We start from the raw sequence: 22,338 nt of genomic DNA on the forward strand, positions 1-22,338 counted from the left end.
GAGCGTGTTCCCTTTCAGATGACACCACGATTGCAAGATCTGGCCAATTTTTGATTTTTCAGAATCGCATGTACGAAGCCTTTTTTGAGAGTAGCTGACCTCGGGTAATGGAGAAATTGGCAGATTTACGCAAAAAAGTCAAGCAGTTGCACACAAACGTTTGCCTGCTTTTGCGGTTAATTCCGAATGTAAAGCACATAGAGATATGAGAGGTGCATCAATCGAAAGTGGAGCATGTTCCCTTTCAGATGACACCACGATTGCAAGATCTGGCCATTTTTCGATATTTCAGAATCGCATGTACGAAGCCTTTTTTGAGCATAGCTAACCTCGGGTAATGGAGAAAATACCAGATTTACGCAATAAGTCAAGCAGTTGTACACAAACATTCGCCTCCTTTTGCGGTTATTTCCGAAAGTAAAGCACATAGAGATATGAGAGGTGCATCAATCGAAAGTGGAGCGTGTTCCCTTTCAGATGACACCACGATTGCAAGATCTGGCCTATTTTTGATTTTTCAGAATCGCATGTACGAAGCCTTTCTGGAGCATAGCTGACCTCGGGTAATGGAGAAAATGGCAGATTTACGCAAAAAAGTCAAGCAGTTGCAAACAAACGTTCGCCTCCTTTTGAGGTTATTTCCGAAAGTTAAGCACATAGAGATATGAGAGGTGCATCAATCGAAAGAGAAGCATGTTCCCTTGCAGATGACACCACGATTGCAAGAACTGGAAAAATTTTTGATTTTTGAGATTGGCATATACGGAGCCTTCTTTGAGCGGAGCTGAACTCTAGTAATGGAGGAAATGGCAGATTTATGCAATAAGTCAAGCAGTTGTACACAAACATTCGCCTCCTTTTGCGGTTATTTCCGAAAGTAAAGCACATAGAGATATGAGAGGTGCATCAATCGAAAGTGGAGCGTGTTCCCTTTCAGATGACACCACGATTGCAAGATCTGGCCTATTTTTGATTTTTCAGAATCGCATGTACGAAGCCTTTCTGGAGCATAGCTGACCTCGGGTAATGGAGAAAATGGCAGATTTACGCAAAAAAGTCAAGCAGTTGCAAACAAACGTTCGCCTCCTTTTGAGGTTATTTCCGAAAGTAAAGCACATAGAGATATGAGAGGTGCATCAATCGAAAGAGAAGCATGTTCCCTTGCAGATGACACCACGATTGCAAGAACTGGAAAAATTTTTGATTTTTGAGATTGGCATATACGGAGCCTTCTTTGAGCGGAGCTGAACTCTAGTAATGGAGGAAATGGCAGATTTATGCAATAAGTCAAGCAGTTGCACACAAACATTTTCCTCCTTTTGCGGTTATTTGGGAAAGTAAAGCACATAGAGAAATGAGGGGTGCATCAATCGAAAGAGAATCGTGTTCCCTTTCAGATGACACCACGATTGCAAGATCTGGCCAATTTTTGATTTTTCACAATCGCATGTACGAAGCCTTTTTTAAGCGGAGCTGACCTCGGGTAATGGAGAAAATGGCAGATTTCCGCAAAAAAGTCAAGCAGTTGCACACAAACATTTTCCTCCTTTTGCGGTTATTTGGGAAAGTAAAGCTCATAGAGATATGAGGGGTGCATCAATCGAAAGAGAAGCGTGTTCCCTTTCAGATTACACCACGATTCCAAGATCTGGCCAATTTTCGATTTTTCAGAATCGCATGTACGAAGCCTTCTTTTAGCGGAGCTGACCTCGGGTAATGGAGAAAATGGCAGATTGACGCAAAAAAGTCAAGCAGTTGCACACAAACGTTCGCCTCCTTTTGCTGTTATTTCCGAAAGTAAAGCACATAGAGATATGAGAGGTGCATCAATCGAAAGAGGAGCATGTTCCCTTCCAGATGACACCACGATTGCAAGAACTGGAAAAAATTTTGATTTTTGAGATTGGCATATACGGAGCCTTCTTTGAGCGGTGCTGACCTCGGGTAATGGAGAAAATGGCAGATTTACGCAATAAGTCAAGCAGTTGCACACAAACCTTTTCCTCCTTTTGCGGTTATTTTTGAAAGTAAAGCACATAGAGATATGAGGGGTGCATCAATCGAAAGAGAAGCGTGTTCCCTTTCAGATGACACCACGATTGCAAGATCTGGCCAATTTTTGATTTTTCAAAATCGCATGTACGAAGACTTTTTTGAGAGTAGCTGACCTCGGGTAATGGAGAAATTGGCAGATTTACGCAAAAAAGTCAAGCAGTTGCAAACAAACGTTTGCCTGCTTTTGCGGTTAATTCCGAATGTAAAGCACATAGAGATATGAGAGGTGCATCAATCGAAAGTGGAGCATGTTCCCTTTCAGATGACACCACGATTGCAAGATCTGGCCATTTTTCAATATTTCAGAATCGCATGTACGAAGCCTTTTTTGAGCATAGCTAACCTCGGGTAATGGAGAAAATACCAGATTTACGCAATAAGTCAAGCAGTTGTACACAAACATTCGCCTCCTTTTGCGGTTATTTCCGAAAGTAAAGCACATAGAGATATGAGAGGTGCATCAATCGAAAGTGGAGCATGTTCCCTTTCAGATGAAACCACGATTGCAAGATCTGGCCAATTTTCGATTTTTCAGAATCGCATGTACGGAGCCTTTTTTGAGCGGAGCTGACCTCGGGTAATCGAGAAAATGGCAGATTGACTCAAAAAAGTTAAGCAGTTAGACACAAACGTTCGCCTCCTTTTGCTGTTATTTCCGAAAGTAAAGCACATAGAGATATGAGAGGTGCATCAATCGAAAGAGAAGCATGTTCCCTTGCAGATGACACCACGATTGCAAGAACTGGAAAAATTTTTGATTTTTGAGATTGGCATATACGGAGCCTTCTTTGAGCGGTGCTGACCTCGGGTAATGGAGAAAATGGCAGATTTACGCAATAAGTCAAGCAGTTGCACACAAACATTTTCCTCCTTTTGCGGTTATTTGGAAAAGTAAAGCACATAAAGATATGAGAGGTGCATCAATCGAAAGTGGAGCATGTTCCCTTTCAGATGACACCAAGATTGCAAGATCTGGCCAATTTTCGATTTTTCAGAATCGCATGTACGAAGCCTTCTTTGAGCGGAGCTGACCTCGGGTAATGGAGAAAATGGCAGATTGACGCAAAAAAGTCAAGCAGTTGCACACAAACGTTCGCCTCCTTTTGCGGTTATTTCCGAAAGTAAAGCACATAGAGATATGAGAGGTGCATCAATCAAAAGAGGAGCATGTTCCCTTCCAGATGACAACACGATTGCAAGATCTGGCCAATTTTCGATTTTTCAGAATCGCATGTACGACGCCTTTTTTGAGCGGAGCTGACCTCGGGTAATGGAAAAAATGGCAGATTTACGCAAAAAACTCAAGTAGTTGCACACAAACATTCGCCTGCTTTTGCAGTTAATTCCAAATGTAAAGCACATAGAGATATGAGGGGTGCATCAATCGAAAGTGGAGCATGTTCCCATCCAGATGACATTACGATTGCAAGATCTGGCCAATTTTCGATTTTTCAGAATCGCATGTACGAAGCCTTTTTTGAGCGGAGCTGAACTCTAGTAATGGAGAAAATGGCAGATTTACGCAATAAGTCAAGCAGTTGCACACAAACATTTTCCTCCTTTTCCGGTTATTTGGGAAAGTAAAGCACTTAGAAATATGAGAGGTGCATCAATCGAAAGAGGAGCGTGTTCCCTTTCAGATGACACCATGATTGCAAGATCTGGCCAATTTTTGATTTTTCATAATCGCCTGTACGAAGCCTTTTTTGAGCGGAGCTGACCTCGGGTAATGGAGAAAATGGCAGATTGACGCAAAAAAGTCAAGCAGTTGCACACAAACGTTCGCCTCGTTTTGCGGTTTTTCCGAAAGTAAAGCACATAGAGATATGAGACGTGCATAAATCGAAAGAGGAGCATGTTCCCTTCCAGATGACACCACGATTGGAACAACTGGAAAATTTTTTGATTTTTCAGATTGGCATATACGGAGCCTTCTTTGAGCGGTGCTGACCTCGGGTAATAGAGAAAATGGCAGATTTACGCAATAAGTCAAGCAGTTGCACACAAACGTTCGCCTCCTTTTGAGGTTATTTCCGAAAGTAAAGCACATAGAGATATGAGAGGTGCATCAATCAAAAGAGGAGCATGTTCCTTTCCAGATGACACCACGATTGCAAGATCTGGCCAATTTTCGATTTTTCAGAATCGCATGTACGAAGCCTTTTTTGAGCATAGCTAACCTCGGGTAATGGAGAAAATAGAAGATTTACGCAATAAGTCAAGCAGTTGCGAACAAACCTTTTCCTCCTTTTGCAGTTATTTTGGAAAGTAAAGCACATAGAGATATGAGGGGTGCATCAATCGAAAGTGGAGCGTGTTCCCTTTCAGATGACACCACGATTGCAAGATCTGGCCAATTTTCGATTTTTCAGAATCGCATGTACGAAGCCTTCTTTGAGCGGAGCTGACCTCGGGTAATGGAGAAAATGGCAGATTGACGCAAAAAAGTCAAGCAGTTGCACACAAACGTTCGCCTCCTTTTGCGGTTATTTCCGAATGTAACGCACATAGAGATATGAGAGGTGCATCAATCGAAAGAGGAGCATGTTCCCTTTCAGATGACACCACGATTGCAAGAACTGGAAAAAATTTTGATTTTTGAGATTGGCATATACGGAGCCTTCTTTGAGCGGTGCTGACCTCGGGTAATGGAGAAAATGGCAGATTTACGCAATAAGTCAAGCAGTTGCACACAAACCTTTTCCTCCTTTTGCGGTTATTTTTGAAAGTAAAGCACATAGAGATATGAGGGGTGCATCAATCGAAAGTGGAGCGTGTTCCCTTTCAGATGACACCACGATTGCAAGATCTGGCCAATTTTTGATTTTTCAGAATCGCATGTACGAAGACTTTTTTGAGAGTAGCTGACCTCGGGTAATGGAGAAATTGGCAGATTTACGCAAAAAAGTCAAGCAGTTGCACACAAACGTTTGCCTGCTTTTGCGGTTAATTCCGAATGTAAAGCACATAGAGATATGAGGGGTGCACCAATCGAAAGAGAAGCGTGTTCCCTTTCAGATGACACCACGATTCCAAGATCTGGCCAATTTTCGATATTTCAGAATCGCATGTACGAAGCCTTTTTTGAGCATAGCTAACCTCGGGTAATGGAGAAAATACCAGATTTACGCAATAAGTCAAGCAGTTGCACACAAACGTTCGCCTCCTTTTGCTGTTATTTCCGAAAGTAAAGCACATAGAGATATGAGAGGTGCATCAATCGAAAGAGCAGCATGTTCCCTTCCAGATGACACCACGATTGCAAGAACTGGAAAAAATTTTGATTTTTGAGATTGGCATACACGGAGCCTTCTTTGAGCGGTGCTGACCTCGGGTAATGGAGAAAATGGCAGATTTACGCAATAAGCCAAGCAGTTGCACACAAAACCTTTTCCTCCTTTTGCAGTTATTTTGGAAAGTAAAGCACATAGAGATATGAGGGGTGCATCAATCGAAAGTGGAGCGTGTTCCCTTTCAGATGACACCACGATTGCAAGATCTGGCCAATTTTTGATTTTTCAGAATCGCATGTACGAAGCCTTTTTTGAGAGTAGCTGACCTCGGGTAATGGAGAAATTGGCAGATTTACGCAAAAAAGTCAAGCAGTTGCACACATACGTTCGCCTCCTTTTGCGGTTAATTCCGAATGTAAAGCACATAGAGATATGAGGGGTGCATCGTTCGAAAGTGGAGCATGTTCCCTTTCAGATGACACCACGATTGCAAAATCTGGCCAATTTTAGTTTTTTCAGAATCGCATGTACGAAGCCTTTTTTGAGTGGAGCTGACCTCGGGTAATGGAGAAAATGGCAGATTTATGCAATAAGTCAAGCAGTTGCACACAAACCTTTGCCTCCTTTTGCGGTTATTTCCGAAAGTAAAGCACATAGAGATATGAGAGGTGCATCAATCGAAAGAGGAGCATGTTCCCTTCCAGATGACACCACGATTGCAAGAACTGGAAAAAATTTTGATTTTTGAGATTGGCATATACGGAGCCTTCTTTGAGCGGTGCTGACCTCGGGTAATGGAGAAAATGGCAGATTTACGCAATAAGTCAAGCAGTTGCACACAAACCTTTTCCTCCTTTTGCGGTTATTTTGGAAAGTAAAGCACATAGAGATATGAGGGGTGCATCAATCGAAAGTGGAGCGTGTTCCCTTTCAGATGACACCACGATTGCAAGATCTGGCCAATTTTTGATTTTTCAGAATCGCATGTACGAAGACTTTTTTGAGAGTAGCTGACCTCGGGTAATGGAGAAATTGGCAGATTTACGCAAAAAAGTCAAGCAGTTGCACACAAACGTTTGCCTGCTTTTGCGGTTAATTCCGAATGTAAAGCACATAGAGATATGAGAGGTGCATCAATCGAAAGTGGAGCATGTTCCCTTTCAGATGACACCACGATTGCAAGATCTGGCCATTTTTCGATATTTCAGAATCGCATGTACGAAGCCTTTTTTAAGCGGAGCTGACCTCGGGTAATGGAGAAAATGGCAGATTTCCGCAAAAAAGTCAAGCAGTTGCACACAAACATTTTCCTCCTTTTGCGGTTATTTGGGAAAGTAAAGCACATAGAGATATGAGGGGTGCATCAATCGAAAGAGAAGCGTGTTCCCTTTCAGATGACACCACGATTCCAAGATCTGGCCAATTTTCGATTTTTCAGAATCGCATGTACGAAGCCTTCTTTTAGCGGAGCTGACCTCGGGTAATGGAGAAAATGGCAGATTGACGCAAAAAAGTCAAGCAGTTGCACACAAACGTTCGCCTCCTTTTGCTGTTATTTCTGAAAGTAAAGCACATACAGATATGAGAGGTGCATCAATCGAAAGAGGAGCATGTTCCCTTCCAGATGACACCACGATTGCAAGAACTGGAAAAAAATTTTGATTTTTGAGATTGGCATATACGGAGCCTTCTTTGAGCGGTGCTGACCTCGGGTAATGGAAAAAATGGCAGATTTACGCAATAAGTCAAGCAGTTGCACACAAACCTTTTCCTCCTTTTGCGGTTATTTTTGAAAGTAAAGCACATAGAGATATGAGGGGTGCATCAATCGAAAGTGGAGCATGCTCCCTTTCAGATGACAGCACGATTACAAGATCTGGCCATTTTTCGATATTTCAGAATCGCATGTACGAAGCCTTTTTTGAGCATACCTAACCTCGGGTAATGGAGAAAATACCAGATTTACGCAATAAGTCAAGCAGTTGTACACAAACATTCGCCTCCTTTTGCGGTTATTTCCGAAAGTAAAGCACATAGAGATATGAGAGGTGCATCAATCGAAAGTGGAGCGTGTTCCCTTTCAGATGACACCACGATTGCAAGATCTGGCCAATTTTAGATTTTTCAGAATCGCATGTACGAAGCCTTCTTTGAGTGGAGCTGACCTCGGGTAATGGAGAAAATGGCAGATTGACACAAAAAAGTCAAGCAGTTGCACACAAACGTTCGCCTCCTTTTGCGGTTATTTCCGAAAGTAAAGCACATGGAGATATGAAAGGTGCATCAATCGAAAGAGGAGCATGTTCCCTTCCAGATGACACCACGATTGGAACAACTGGAAAAATTTTTGATTTTTCAGATTGGCATATACGGAGCCTTCTTTGAGCGGTGCTGACCTCGGGTAATGGAGAAAATGGCAGATTTACGCAATAAGTCAAGCAGTTGCACACAAACGTTCGCCTCCTTTTGAGGTTATTTCCGAAAGTAAAGCACATAGAGATATGAGAGGTGCATCAATCAAAAGAGGAGCATGTTCCTTTCCAGATGACACCACGATTCCAAGATCTGGCCAATTTTCGATTTTTCAGAATCGCATGTACGAAGCCTTCTTTTAGCGAAGCTGACCTCGGGTAATGGAGAAAATGGCAGATTGACGCAAAAAAGTCAAGCAGTTGCACACAAACGTTCGCCTCCTTTTGCGGTTATTTCCGAAAGTAAAGCACATAGAGATATGAGAGGTGCATCAATCGAAAGAGGAGCATGTTCCCTTTCAGATGACACCACGATTGCAAAAACTGGAAAAAATTTTGATTTTTGAGATTGGCATATACGGAGCCTTCTTTGAGCGGAGCTGACCTCGGGTAATGGAGAAAATGGCAGATTTACGCAATAAGTCAAGCAGTTGCACACAAACCTTTTCCTCCTTTTGCGGTTATTTTTGAAAGTAAAGCACATAGAGATATGAGGGGTGCATCAATCGAAAGTGGAGCATGCTCCCTTTCAGATGACACCACGATTACAAGATCTGGCCATTTTTCGATATTTCAGAATCGCATGTACGAAGCCTTTTTTGAGCATACCTAGCCTCGGGTAATGGAGAAAATACCAGATTTACGCAATAAGTCAAGCAGTTGTACACAAACATTCGCCTCCTTTTGCGGTTATTTCCGAAAGTAAAGCACATAGAGATATGAGAGGTGCATCAATCGAAAGTGGAGCGTGTTCCCTTTCAGATGACACCACGATTCCAAGATCTGGCCAATTTTCGATTTTTCAGAATCGCATGTACGAAGCCTTCTTTGAGTGGAGCTGACCTCGGGTAATGGAGAAAATGGCAGATTGACACAAAAAAGTCAAGCAGTTGCACACAAACGTTCGCCTCCTTTTGCGGTTATTTCCGAAAGTAAAGAACATGGAGATATGAAAGGTGCATCAATTGAAAGAGGAGCATGTTCCCTTCCAGATGACACCACGATTGGAACAACTGAAAAAATTTTTGATTTTTCAGATTGGCATATACAGAGCCTTCTTTGAGCGGTGCTGACCTCGGGTAATGGAGAAAATGGCAGATTTACGCAATAAGTCAAGCAGTTGCACACAAACGTTCGCCTCCTTTTGAGGTTATTTCCGAAAGTAAAGCACATAGAGATATGAGAGGTGCATCAATCAAAAGAGGAGCATGTTCCTTTCCAGATGACACCACGATTGCAAGATCTGGCCAATTTTTGATTTTTCAGAATCGCATGTACGAAGCCTTTTTTGAGCATAGCTAACCTCGGGTAATGGAGAAAATAGAAGATTTACGCAAAAAAGTCAAGCAGTTGCGAACAAACCTTTTCCTCCTTTTGCAGTTATTTTGGAAAGTAGAGCACATAGAGATATGAGGGGTGCATCAATCGAAAGAGGAGCATGTTCCCTTTCAGATGACACCACGATTGCAAGATCTGCCCAATTTTCGATTTTTCAGAATCGCATGTACGAAGCCTTCTTTGAGCGGAGCTGACCTCGGGTAATGGAGAAAATGGCAGATTGACGCAAAAAAGTCAAGCAGTTGCACACAAACGTTCGCCTCCTTTTGCGGTTATTTCCGAATGTAAAGCACATAGAGATATGAGAGGTGCATCAATCGAAAGAGGAGCATGTTCCCTTTCAGATGAAACCACGTATGCAAGAACTGGAAAAAATTTTGATTTTTCAGATTGGCATATACGGAGCCTTCTTTGAGCGGTGCTGACCTCGGGTAATGGAGAAAATGGCAGATTTACGCAATAAGTCAAGCAGTTGCACACAAACGTTCGCCTCCTTTTGAGGTTATTTCCGAAAGTAAAGCACATAGAGATATGAGAGGTGCATCAATCAAAAGAGGAGCATGTTCCTTTCCAGATGACACCACGATTGCAAGATCTGGCCAATTTTCGATTTTTCAGAATCGCATGTACGAAGCCTTTTTTGAGCATAGCTAACCTCGGGTAATGGAGAAAATAGAAGATTTACGCAATAAGTCAAGCAGTTGCGAACAAACCTTTTCCTCCTTTTGCAGTTATTTTGGAAAGTAGAGCACATAGAGATATGAGAGGTGCATCAATCGAAAGTGGGGCATGTTCTCTTCCAGATGACACCACGATTGCAAGATCTGGCCAATTTTCGATTTTTCAGAATTGCATGTACTAAGCCTTCTTTGAGCGGAGCTGACCTCCGGTAATGGAGAAAATGGCAGATTGACGCAAAAAAGTCAAGCAGTTGCACACAAACGTTTGCCTCCTTTTGCGGTTATTTCCGAAAATAAAGCACATAGAGATATGAGAGGTGCATCAATCGAAAGTGGAGCATGTGCCCTTCCAGATGACACCACGATTGCAAGATCTGGCCAATTTTCGATTTTTCAGAATAGCATGTACGAAGCCTTTTTTTGAGCGGAGCTGACCTCGGGTAATGGAGAAAATGGCAGATTGACGCAAAAAAGTCAACCACTTGCACACAAACGTTCGCCTGCTTTTGCGGTTAATCCCAAATGTAAAGCACATAGAGATATGAGAGGTGAATCAATCGAAAGTGGAGCATGTTCCCTTTTAGATGACACCACGATTCCAAGATCTGGCCAATTTTCGATTTTTCAGAATCGCATGTACGAAGCCTTCTTTGAGCGGAGCTGACCTCGGTTAATGGAGAAAATGGCAGATTTCCGCAAAAAAGTCAAGCAGTTGCACACAAACATTTTCCTCCTTTTGCGGTTATTTTGGAAAGTAAAGCACATAGAGATATGAGAGGTACATCAATCGAAAGTGGAGCATGTTCCCTTTCAGATGACACCACGATTGCAAGATCTGGCCATTTTTCGATTTTTCAGAATCGCATGTACGAAGCCTTTTTTGAGCATAGCTAACCTCGGGTAATGGAGAAAATGGCAGATTTACGCAATAAGTCAAGCAGTTGTACACAAACATTCGCCTCCTTTTGCTGTTAATTCCGAAAGTAAAGCACATAGAGATATGAGAGGTGCATCAATCGAAAGTGGAGCATGTTCCCTTTCAGATGACACCACGATTGCAAGATCTGGCCAATTTTTGATTTTTCAGAATCGCATGTACGAAGCCTTTCTTGAGCATAGCTGACCTCGGGTAATGGAGAAAATGGCAGATTTACGCAAAAAAGTCAAGCAGTTGCACACAAACGTTCGCCTCCTTTTCAGGTTATTTCCGAAAGTAAAGCACATAGAGATATGAGAGGTGCATCAATCGAAAGTGGAGCATGTTCCCTTTCAGATGACACCACGATTGTCAAGCACTTGCACACAAACGTTCGCCTCCTTTTGCGCTTATTTCCGAAAGTAAAGCACATAGAGATATGAGAGGTGCATCAATCGAAAGAGCAGCATGTTCCCTTCCAGATGACACCACGATTGCAAAAACTGGAAAATTTTTGATTTTTCAGATTGGCATATACGGAGCCTTCTTTGAGCGGTGCTGACCTCGTGTAATGGAGAAAATGGCAGATTTACGCAAAAAAGTCAAGCAGTTGCACACAAACGTTTGCCTCCTTTTGCGGTTATTTCCGAAAATAAAGCACATAGAGATATGAGGGGTGCATCAATCGAAAGTGGAGCATGTGCCCTTCCAGATGACACCACGATTGCAAGATCTGGCCAATTTTCGATTTTTCAGAATCGCATGTACGAAGCCTTCTTTGAGCGGAGCTGACCTCGGGTAATGGAGAAAATGGCAGATTGACGCAAAAAAGTCAAGCAGTTGCACACAAACGTTCGCCTCCTTTTGCGGTTATTTCCGAAAGTAAAGCACATAGAGATATGAGAGGTGCATCAATCGAAAGTGGAGCGTGTTCCCTTTCAGATGACACCACGATTGCAAGATCTGGCCAATTTTTGATTTTTCAGAATCGCATGTACGAAGCCTTTCTGGAGCATAGCTGACCTCGGGTAATGGAGAAAATGGCAGATTTACGCAAAAAAGTCAAGCAGTTGCAAACAAACGTTCGCCTCCTTTTGAGGTTATTTCCGAAAGTAAAGCACATAGAGATATGAGAGGTGCATCAATCGAAAGAGAAGCATGTTCCCTTGCAGATGACACCACGATTGCAAGAACTGGAAAAATTTTTGATTTTTTAGATTGGCATATACGGAGCCTTCTTTGAGCGGAGCTGAACTCTAGTAATGGAGGAAATGGCAGATTTATGCAATAAGTCAAGCAGTTGCACACAAACATTTTCCTCCTTTTGCGGTTATTTGGGAAAGTAAAGCACATAGAGAAATGAGGGGTGCATCAATCGAAAGAGAATCGTGTTCCCTTTCAGATGACACCACGATTGCAAGATCTGGCCAATTTTTGATTTTTCAGAATCGCATGTACGAAGCCTTTTTTAAGCGGAGCTGACCTCGGGTAATGGAGAAAATGGCAGATTTCCGCAAAAAAGTCAAGCAGTTGCACACAAACATTTTCCTCCTTTTGCGGTTATTTGGGAAAGTAAAGCTCATAGAGATATGAGGGGTGCATCAATCGAAAGAGAAGCGTGTTCCCTTTCAGATGACACCACGATTCCAAGATCTGGCCAATTTTCGATTTTTCAGAATCGCATGTACGAAGCCTTCTTTTAGCGGAGCTGACCTCGGGTAATGGAGAAAATGGCAGATTGACGCAAAAAAGTCAAGCAGTTGCACACAAACGTTCGCCTCCTTTTGCTGTTATTTCCGAAAGTAAAGCACATAGAGATATGAGAGGTGCATCAATCGAAAGAGGAGCATGTTCCCTTTCAGATGACACCACGATTGCAAGATCTGGCCATTTTTCGATATTTCAGAATCGCATGTACGAAGCCTTTTTTGAGCATAGCTAACCTCGGGTAATGGAGAAAATTCCAGATTTACGCAATAAGTCAAGCAGTTGTACACAAACATTCGCCTCCTTTTGCGGTTATTTCCGAAAGTAAAGCACATAGAGATATGAGAGGTGCATCAATCGAAAGTGGAGCGTGTTCCCTTTCAGATGACACCACGATTGCAAGATCTGGCCAATTTTTGATTTTTCAGAATCGCATGTACGAAGCCTTTCTTGAGCATAGCTGACCTCGGGTAATGGAGAAAATGGCAGATTTACGCAAAAAAGTCAAGCAGTTGCACACAAACGTTCGCCTCCTTTTGCGGTTATTTCCGAAAGTAAAGCACATAGAGATATGAGAGGTGCATCAATCGAAAGAGCAGCATGTTCCCTTCCAGATGACACCACGATTGCAAGAACTGGAAAAAATTTTGATTTTTGAGATTGGCATACACGGAGCATTCCTTTGAGCGGTGCTGACCTCGGGTAATGGAGAAAATGGCAGATTGACGCAAAAAAGTCAAGCAGTTGCACACAAACGTTCGCCTGCTTTTGCGGTTAATTCCGAATGTAAAGCACATAGAGATATGGGAGGTGCATCAATCGAAAGAGGAGCATGTTCTCTTTTAGATGACACCACGATTGCAAGATCTGGCCAATTTTTGATTTTTCAGAATCGCATGTACGAAGACTTTTTTGAGAGTAGCTGACCTCGGGTAATGGAGAAATTGGCAGATTTACACAAAAAAGTCAAGCAGTTGCAAACAAACGTTCGCCTGCTTTTGCGGTTAATTCCGAATGTAAAGCACATAGAGATATGAGAGGTGCATCAATCGAAAGTGGAGCATGTTCCCTTTCAGATGACACCACGATTGCAAGATCTGGCAATTTTTCGATATTTCAGAATCGCATGTACGAAGCCTTTTTTGAGCATAGCTAACCTCGGGTAATGGAGAAAATACCAGATTTACGCAATAAGTCAAGCAGTTGTACACAAACATTCGCCTCCTTTTGCGGTTATTTCCGAAAGTAAAGCACATAGAGATATGAGAGGTGCATCAATCGAAAGTGGAGCGTGTTCCCTTTCAGATGACACCACGATTGCAAGATCTGGCCAATTTTTGATTTTTCAGAATCGCATGTACGAAGCCTTTCTGGAGCATAGCTGACCTCGGGTAATGGAGAAAATGGCAGATTTACGCAAAAAAGTCAAGCAGTTGCAAACAAACGTTCGCCTCCTTTTGAGGTTATTTCCGAAAGTAAAGCACATAGAGATATGAGAGGTGCATCAATCGAAAGTGGAGCATGTTCCCTTCCAGATGACACCACGATTGCAAGAACTGGAAGAAATTTTGATTTTTGAGATTGGCATACACGGAGCCTTCTTTGAGCGGTGCAGACCTCGGGTAATGGAGAAAATGGCAGATTTACGCAAAAAAGTCAAGCAGTTGCAAACAAACGTTCGCCTCCTTTTGAGGTTATTTCCGAAAGTAAAGCACATAGAGATATGAGAGGTGCATCAATCGAAAGTGGAGCATGTTCCCTTTCAGATGACACCACGATTGTAAGAACTGGAAAAATTTTTGTTTATTCAGAATCGCATATACGGAGCATTCTTTGAGCGGTACTGACCTCGGGTAATGGAGAAAATGGCAGATTTACGCAATAAGTCAAGCAGTTGCACACAAACGTTCGCCTCCTTTTGAGGTTATTTCCGAAAGTAAAGCACATAGAGATATGACAGGTGCATCAATCGAAAGTGGAGCATGTTCTCTTTCAGATGACACCACGATTGCAAGATCTGGCCAATTTTTGATTTTTCAGAATCGCATGTACGAAGCCTTTTTTAAGCGGAGCTGACCTCGGGTAATGGAGAAAATGGCAGATTTCCGCAAAAAAGTCAAGCAGTTGCACACAAACATTTTCCTCCTTTTGCGGTTATTTGGGAAAGTAAAGCTCATAGAGATATGAGGGGTGCATCAATCGAAAGAGAAGCGTGTTCCCTTTCAGATGACACCACGATTCCAAGATCTGGCCAATTTTCGATTTTTCAGAATCGCATGTACGAAGCCTTCTTTTAGCGGAGCTGACCTCGGGTAATGGAGAAAATGGCAGATTGACGCAAAAAAGTCAAGCAGTTGCACACAAACGTTCGCCTCCTTTTGCTGTTATTTCCGAAAGTAAAGCACATAGAGATATGAGAGGTGCATCAATCGAAAGAGGAGCATGTTCCCTTTCAGATGACACCACGATTGCAAGATCTGGCCATTTTTCGATATTTCAGAATCGCATGTACGAAGCCTTTTTTGAGCATAGCTAACCTCGGGTAATGGAGAAAATTCCAGATTTACGCAATAAGTCAAGCAGTTGTACACAAACATTCGCCTCCTTTTGCGGTTATTTCCGAAAGTAAAGCACATAGAGATATGAGAGGTGCATCAATCGAAAGTGGAGCGTGTTCCCTTTCAGATGACACCACGATTGCAAGATCTGGCCAATTTTTGATTTTTCAGAATCGCATGTACGAAGCCTTTCTTGAGCATAGCTGACCTCGGGTAATGGAGAAAATGGCAGATTTACGCAAAAAAGTCAAGCAGTTGCACACAAACGTTCGCCTCCTTTTGCGGTTATTTCCGAAAGTAAAGCACATAGAGATATGAGAGGTGCATCAATCGAAAGAGCAGCATGTTCCCTTCCAGATGACACCACGATTGCAAGAACTGGAAAAAATTTTGATTTTTGAGATTGGCAAACACGGAGCATTCCTTTGAGCGGTGCTGACCTCGGGTAATGGAGAAAATGGCAGATTGACGCAAAAAAGTCAAGCAGTTGCACACAAACGTTCGCCTGCTTTTGCGGTTAATTCCGAATGTAAAGCACATAGAGATATGGGAGGTGCATCAATCGAAAGAGGAGCATGTTCTCTTTTAGATGACACCACGATTGCAAGATCTGGCCAATTTTTGATTTTTCAGAATCGCATGTACGAAGACTTTTTTGAGAGTAGCTGACCTCGGGTAATGGAGAAATTGGCAGATTTACGCAAAAAAGTCAAGCAGTTGCAAACAAACGTTCGCCTGCTTTTGCGGTTAATTCCGAATGTAAAGCACATAGAGATATGAGAGGTGCATCAATCGAAAGTGGAGCATGTTCCCTTTCAGATGACACCACGATTGCAAGATCTGGCCATTTTTCGATATTTCAGAATCGCATGTACGAAGCCTTTTTTGAGCATAGCTAACCTCGGGTAATGGAGAAAATACCAGATTTACGCAATAAGTCAAGCAGTTGTACACAAACATTCGCCTCCTTTTGCGGTTATTTCCGAAAGTAAAGCACATAGAGATATGAGAGGTGCATCAATCGAAAGTGGAGCGTGTTCCCTTTCAGATGACACCACGATTGCAAGATCTGGCCAATTTTTGATTTTTCAGAATCGCATGTACGAAGCCTTTCTGGAGCATAGCTGACCTCGGGTAATGGAGAAAATGGCAGATTTACGCAAAAAAGTCAAGCAGTTGCAAACAAACGTTCGCCTCCTTTTGAGGTTATTTCCGAAAGTAAAGCACATAGAGATATGAGAGGTGCATCAATCGAAAGTGGAGCATGTTCCCTTCCAGATGACACCACGATTGCAAGAACTGGAAGAAATTTTGATTTTTGAGATTGGCATACACGGAGCCTTCTTTGAGCGGTGCAGACCTCGGGTAATGGAGAAAATGGCAGATTTACGCAAAAAAGTCAAGCAGTTGCAAACAAACGTTCGCCTCCTTTTGAGGTTATTTCCGAAAGTAAAGCACATAGAGATATGAGAGGTGCATCAATCGAAAGTGGAGCATGTTCCCTTTCAGATGACACCACGATTGTAAGAACTGGAAAAATTTTTGTTTATTCAGAATCGCATATACGGAGCATTCTTTGAGCGGTACTGACCTCGGGTAATGGAGAAAATGGCAGATTTACGCAATAAGTCAAGCAGTTGCACACAAACGTTCGCCTCCTTTTGAGGTTATTTCCGAAAGTAAAGCACATAGAGATATGACAGGTGCATCAATCGAAAGTGGAGCATGTTCTCTTTCAGATGACACCACGATTGCAAGATGTGGCCAATTTTTGATTTTTCAGAATCGCATGTACGAAGCCTTTTTTGAGCATAGCTGACCTCGGGTAATGGAGAAAATTCCAGATTTACGCAAAAAAGTCAAGCAGTTGTACACAAACATTCGCCTCCTTTTGCTGTTATTTCCGAAAGTAAAGTACATATAGATATGAGAGGTGCATCAATCGAAAGTGGAGCGTGTTCCCTTTCAGATGACACCTCGATTGCAAGAACTGGAAAAATTTTTGATTTTTGAGATTGGCATATACGGAGCCTTCTTTGAGCGGTGCTGACCTCAGGAAATGGAGAAAATGGCAGATTTACGCAATAAGTCAAGTAGTTGCACACAAACATTCGCCTGCTTTTGCGGTTAATTCCGAATGTAAAGCACATAAAGATATGAGGGGTGCATCAATCGAAAGAGGAGCATGTTCCCTTCCAGATGACACCACGATTGCAAAGACTGGAAAAATTTTTGATTTTTCAGAATCGCATGTACGAAGCCTTTTTTGAGCATAGCTGACCTCGGGTAATGGAAAAAATGGCAGATTTACGCAAAAACGTCAAGTAGTTGCACACAAACATTTGCCTGCTTCTGCGGTTAATTCCGAATGTAAAGCACATAGAGATATGAGGGGTGCATCAATCGAAAGTGGAGCATGTTCTCTTTCAGATGACACCACGATTGTAAGAACTGGAAAAATTTTTGTTTTTTCAGAATCGCATATACGGAGCATTCTTTGAGCGGTACTGACCTCGGGTAATGGAGAAAATGGCAGATTTACGCAATAAGTCAAGCAGTTGCACACAAACGTTCGCCTCCTTTTGAGGTCATTTCCGAAAGTAAAGCACATAGAGATATGAGAGGTGCATCAATTGAAAGTGGGGCGTGTTCCCTTTCAGATGACACCACGATTGCAAGATCTGGCCAATTTTTGATTTTTCAGAATCGCACGTACGAAGCCTTTTTTGAGAGTTGCTGACCTCGGGTAATGGAGAAAATGGCAGATTGACGCAAAAAAGTCAAGCAGTTGCACACAAACGTTCGCCTCCTTTTGCGGTTATTTCCGAAAGTAAAGCACATAGAGATATGACAGGTGCATCAATCGAAAGTGGAGCATGTTCTCTTTCAGATGACACCACGATTGCAAGATCTGGCCAATTTTTGATTTTTCAGAATTGCATGTACGAAGCCTTTTTTGAGTATAGCTGACCTCGGGTAATGGAGAAAATTCCAGATTTACGCAATAAGTCAAGCAGTTGTACACAAACATTCGCCTCCTTTTGCGGTTATTTCCGAAAGTAAAGTACATAGAGATATGAGAGGTGCATCAATCGAAAGTGGAGCGTGTTCCCTTTCAGATGACACCTCGATTGCAAGAACAGGAAAAATTTTTGATTTTTGAGATTGGCATATACGGAGCCTTCTTTGAGCGGTGCTGACCTCAGGAAATGGAGAAAATGGCAGATTTACGCAATAAGTCAAGTAGTTGCACACAAACATTCGCCTGCTTTTGCGGTTAATTCCGAATATAAAGCACATAGAGATATGAGAGGTGCATCAATCGAAAGAGGAGCATGTTCCCTTCCAGCTGACACCACGATTGCAAAGACTGGAAAAATTTTTGATTTTTCAGAATCGCATGTACGAAGACTTTTTTGAGAGTAGCTGACCTCGGGTAATGGAGAAATTGGCAGATTTACGCAAAAAAGTCAAGCAGTTGCAAACAAACGTTCGCCTGCTTTTGCGGTTAATTCCGAATGTAAAGCACATAGAGATATGAGAGGTGCATCAATCGAAAGTGGAGCATGTTCCCTTTCAGATGACACCACGATTGCAAGAACTGGAAAAATTTTTGATTTTTCAGATTGGCATATACGGAGCCTTTTTTGAGCGGTGCCGACCTCGGGTAATGGAGAAAATGGCAGATTTACGCAAAAAAGTCAAGCAGTTGCACACAAACGTTCGCCACCTTTTGCGGTTATTTCCGAAAGTAAAGCACATAGAGATATGAGAGGTGCATCAATTGAAAGTGGGGCATGTTCTCTTTCAGATGACACCACGATTGCAAGATCTGGCCAATTTTTGATTTTTCAGAATCGCACGTACGAAGCCTTTTTTGAGAGTTGCTGACCTCGGGTAATGGAGAAAATGGCAGATTGACGCAAAAAAGTCAAGCAGTTGCACACAAACGTTCGCCTCCTTTTGCGGTTATTTCCGAAAGTAAAGCACATAGAGATATGACAGGTGCATCAATCGAAAGTGGAGCATGTTCTCTTTAAGATGACACCACGATTGTAAGAACTGGAAAAATTTTTGTTTTTTCAGAATCGCATATACGGAGCATTCTTTGAGCGGTACTGACCTCGGGTAATGGAGAAAATGGCAGATTTACGCAATAAGTCAAGCAGTTGCACACAAACGTTCGCCTCCTTTTGAGGTTATTTCCGAAAGTAAAGCACATAGAGATATGAGAGGTGCATCAATTGAAAGTGGGGCGTGTTCCCTTTCAGATGACACCACGATTGCAAGATCTGGCCAATTTTCGATTTTTCAGAATCGCACGTACGAAGCCTTTTTTGAGAGTTGCTGACCTCGGGTAATGGAGAAAATGGCAGATTGACGCAAAAAAGTCAAGCAAATGCACACAAACGTTCGCCTCCTTTTGCGGTTATTTCCTAAAGTAAAGCACATAGAGATATGACAGGTGCATCAATCGAAAGTGGAGCATGTTCTCTTTCAGATGACACCACGATTGCAAGATCTGGCCAATTTTTGATTTTTCAGAATCGCATGTACGAAGCCTTTTTTGAGCATAGCTGACCTCGGGTAATGGAGAAAATTCCAGATTTACGCAATAAGTCAAGCAGTTGTACACAAACATTCGCCTCCTTTTGCGGTTATTTCCGAAAGTAAAGTACATAGAGATATGAGAGGTGCATCAATCGAAAGTGGAGCGTGTTCCCTTTCAGATGACACCTCGATTGCAAGAACAGGAAAAATTTTTGATTTTTGAGATTGGCATATATGGAGCCTTCTTTGAGCGGTGCTGACCTCAGGAAATGGAGAAAATGGCAGATTTACGCAATAAGTCAAGTAGTTGCACACAAACATTCGCCTGCTTTTGCGGTTAATTCCGAATGTAAAGCACATAGAGATATGAGAGGTGCATCAATCGAAAGAGGAGCATGTTCCCTTCCAGATGACACCACGATTGCAAAGACTGGAAAAATTTTTGATTTTTCAGAATCGCATGTACGAAGACTTTTTTGAGAGTAGCTGACCTCGGGTAATGGAGAAATTGGCAGATTTACGCAAAAAAGTCAAGCAGTTGCAAACAAACGTTCGCCTGCTTTTGCGGTTAATTCCGAATGTAAAGCACATAGAGATATGAGAGGTGCATCAATCGAAAGTGGAGCATGTTCTCTTTCAGATGACACCACGATTGCAAGATCTGGCCATTTTTCGATATTTCAGAATCGCATGTACGAAGCCTTTTTTGAGCATAGCTAACCTCGGGTAATGGAGAAAATACCAGATTTACGCAATAAGTCAAGCAGTTGTACACAAACATTCGCCTCCTTTTGCGGTTATTTCCGAAAGTAAAGCACATAGAGATATGAGAGGTGCATCAATCGAAAGTGGAGCGTGTTCCCTTTCAGATGACACCACGATTGCAAGATCTGGCCAATTTTTGATTTTTCAGAATCGCATGTACGAAGCCTTTCTGGAGCATAGCTGACCTCGGGTAATGGAGAAAATGGCAGATTTACGCAAAAAAGTCAAGCAGTTGCAAACAAACGTTCGCCTCCTTTTGAGGTTATTTCCGAAAGTAAAGCACATAGAGATATGAGAGGTGCATCAATCGAAAGTGGAGCATGTTCCCTTCCAGATGACACCACGATTGCAAGAACTGGAAGAAATTTTGATTTTTGAGATTGGCATACACGGAGCCTTCTTTGAGCGGTGCAGACCTCGGGTAATGGAGAAAATGGCAGATTTACGCAAAAAAGTCAAGCAGTTGCAAACAAACGTTCGCCTCCTTTTGAGGTTATTTCCGAAAGTAAAGCACATAGAGATATGAGAGGTGCATCAATCGAAAGTGGAGCATGTTCCCTTTCAGATGACACCACGATTGTAAGAACTGGAAAAATTTTTGTTTATTCAGAATCGCATATACGGAGCATTCTTTGAGCGGTACTGACCTCGGGTAATGGAGAAAATGGCAGATTTACGCAATAAGTCAAGCAGTTGCACACAAACGTTCGCCTCCTTTTGAGGTTATTTCCGAAAGTAAAGCACATAGAGATATGACAGGTGCATCAATCGAAAGTGGAGCATGTTCTCTTTCAGATGACACCACGATTGCAAGATGTGGCCAATTTTTGATTTTTCAGAATCGCATGTACGAAGCCTTTTTTGAGCATAGCTGACCTCGGGTAATGGAGAAAATTCCAGATTTACGCAAAAAAGTCAAGCAGTTGTACACAAACATTCGCCTCCTTTTGCTGTTATTTCCGAAAGTAAAGTACATATAGATATGAGAGGTGCATCAATCGAAAGTGGAGCGTGTTCCCTTTCAGATGACACCTCGATTGCAAGAACTGGAAAAATTTTTGATTTTTGAGATTGGCATATACGGAGCCTTCTTTGAGCGGTGCTGACCTCAGGAAATGGAGAAAATGGCAGATTTACGCAATAAGTCAAGTAGTTGCACACAAACATTCGCCTGCTTTTGCGGTTAATTCCGAATGTAAAGCACATAAAGATATGAGGGGTGCATCAATCGAAAGAGGAGCATGTTCCCTTCCAGATGACACCACGATTGCAAAGACTGGAAAAATTTTTGATTTTTCAGAATCGCATGTACGAAGCCTTTTTTGAGCATAGCTGACCTCGGGTAATGGAAAAAATGGCAGATTTACGCAAAAACGTCAAGTAGTTGCACACAAACATTTGCCTGCTTCTGCGGTTAATTCCGAATGTAAAGCACATAGAGATATGAGGGGTGCATCAATCGAAAGTGGAGCATGTTCTCTTTCAGATGACACCACGATTGTAAGAACTGGAAAAATTTTTTTTTTTCAGAATCGCATATACGGAGCATTCTTTGAGCGGTACTGACCTCGGGTAATGGAGAAAATGGCAGATTTACGCAATAAGTCAAGCAGTTGCACACAAACGTTCGCCTCCTTTTGAGGTCATTTCCGAAAGTAAAGCACATAGAGATATGAGAGGTGCATCAATTGAAAGTGGGGCGTGTTCCCTTTCAGATGACACCACGATTGCAAGATCTGGCCAATTTTTGATTTTTCAGAATCGCACGTACGAAGCCTTTTTTGAGAGTTGCTGACCTCGGGTAATGGAGAAAATGGCAGATTGACGCAAAAAAGTCAAGCAGTTGCACACAAACGTTCGCCTCCTTTTGCGGTTATTTCCGAAAGTAAAGCACATAGAGATATGACAGGTGCATCAATCGAAAGTGGAGCATGTTCTCTTTCAGATGACACCACGATTGCAAGATCTGGCCAATTTTTGATTTTTCAGAATTGCATGTACGAAGCCTTTTTTGAGTATAGCTGACCTCGGGTAATGGAGAAAATTCCAGATTTACGCAATAAG

Source organism: Acanthaster planci, linkage group LG18, assembly GCF_054643075.1.
Source record: "Acanthaster planci isolate LZ-2023a linkage group LG18, COTS_SCS, whole genome shotgun sequence".
In the NCBI taxonomy this organism is placed as follows: Eukaryota; Metazoa; Echinodermata; class Asteroidea; order Valvatida; family Acanthasteridae; genus Acanthaster; species Acanthaster planci.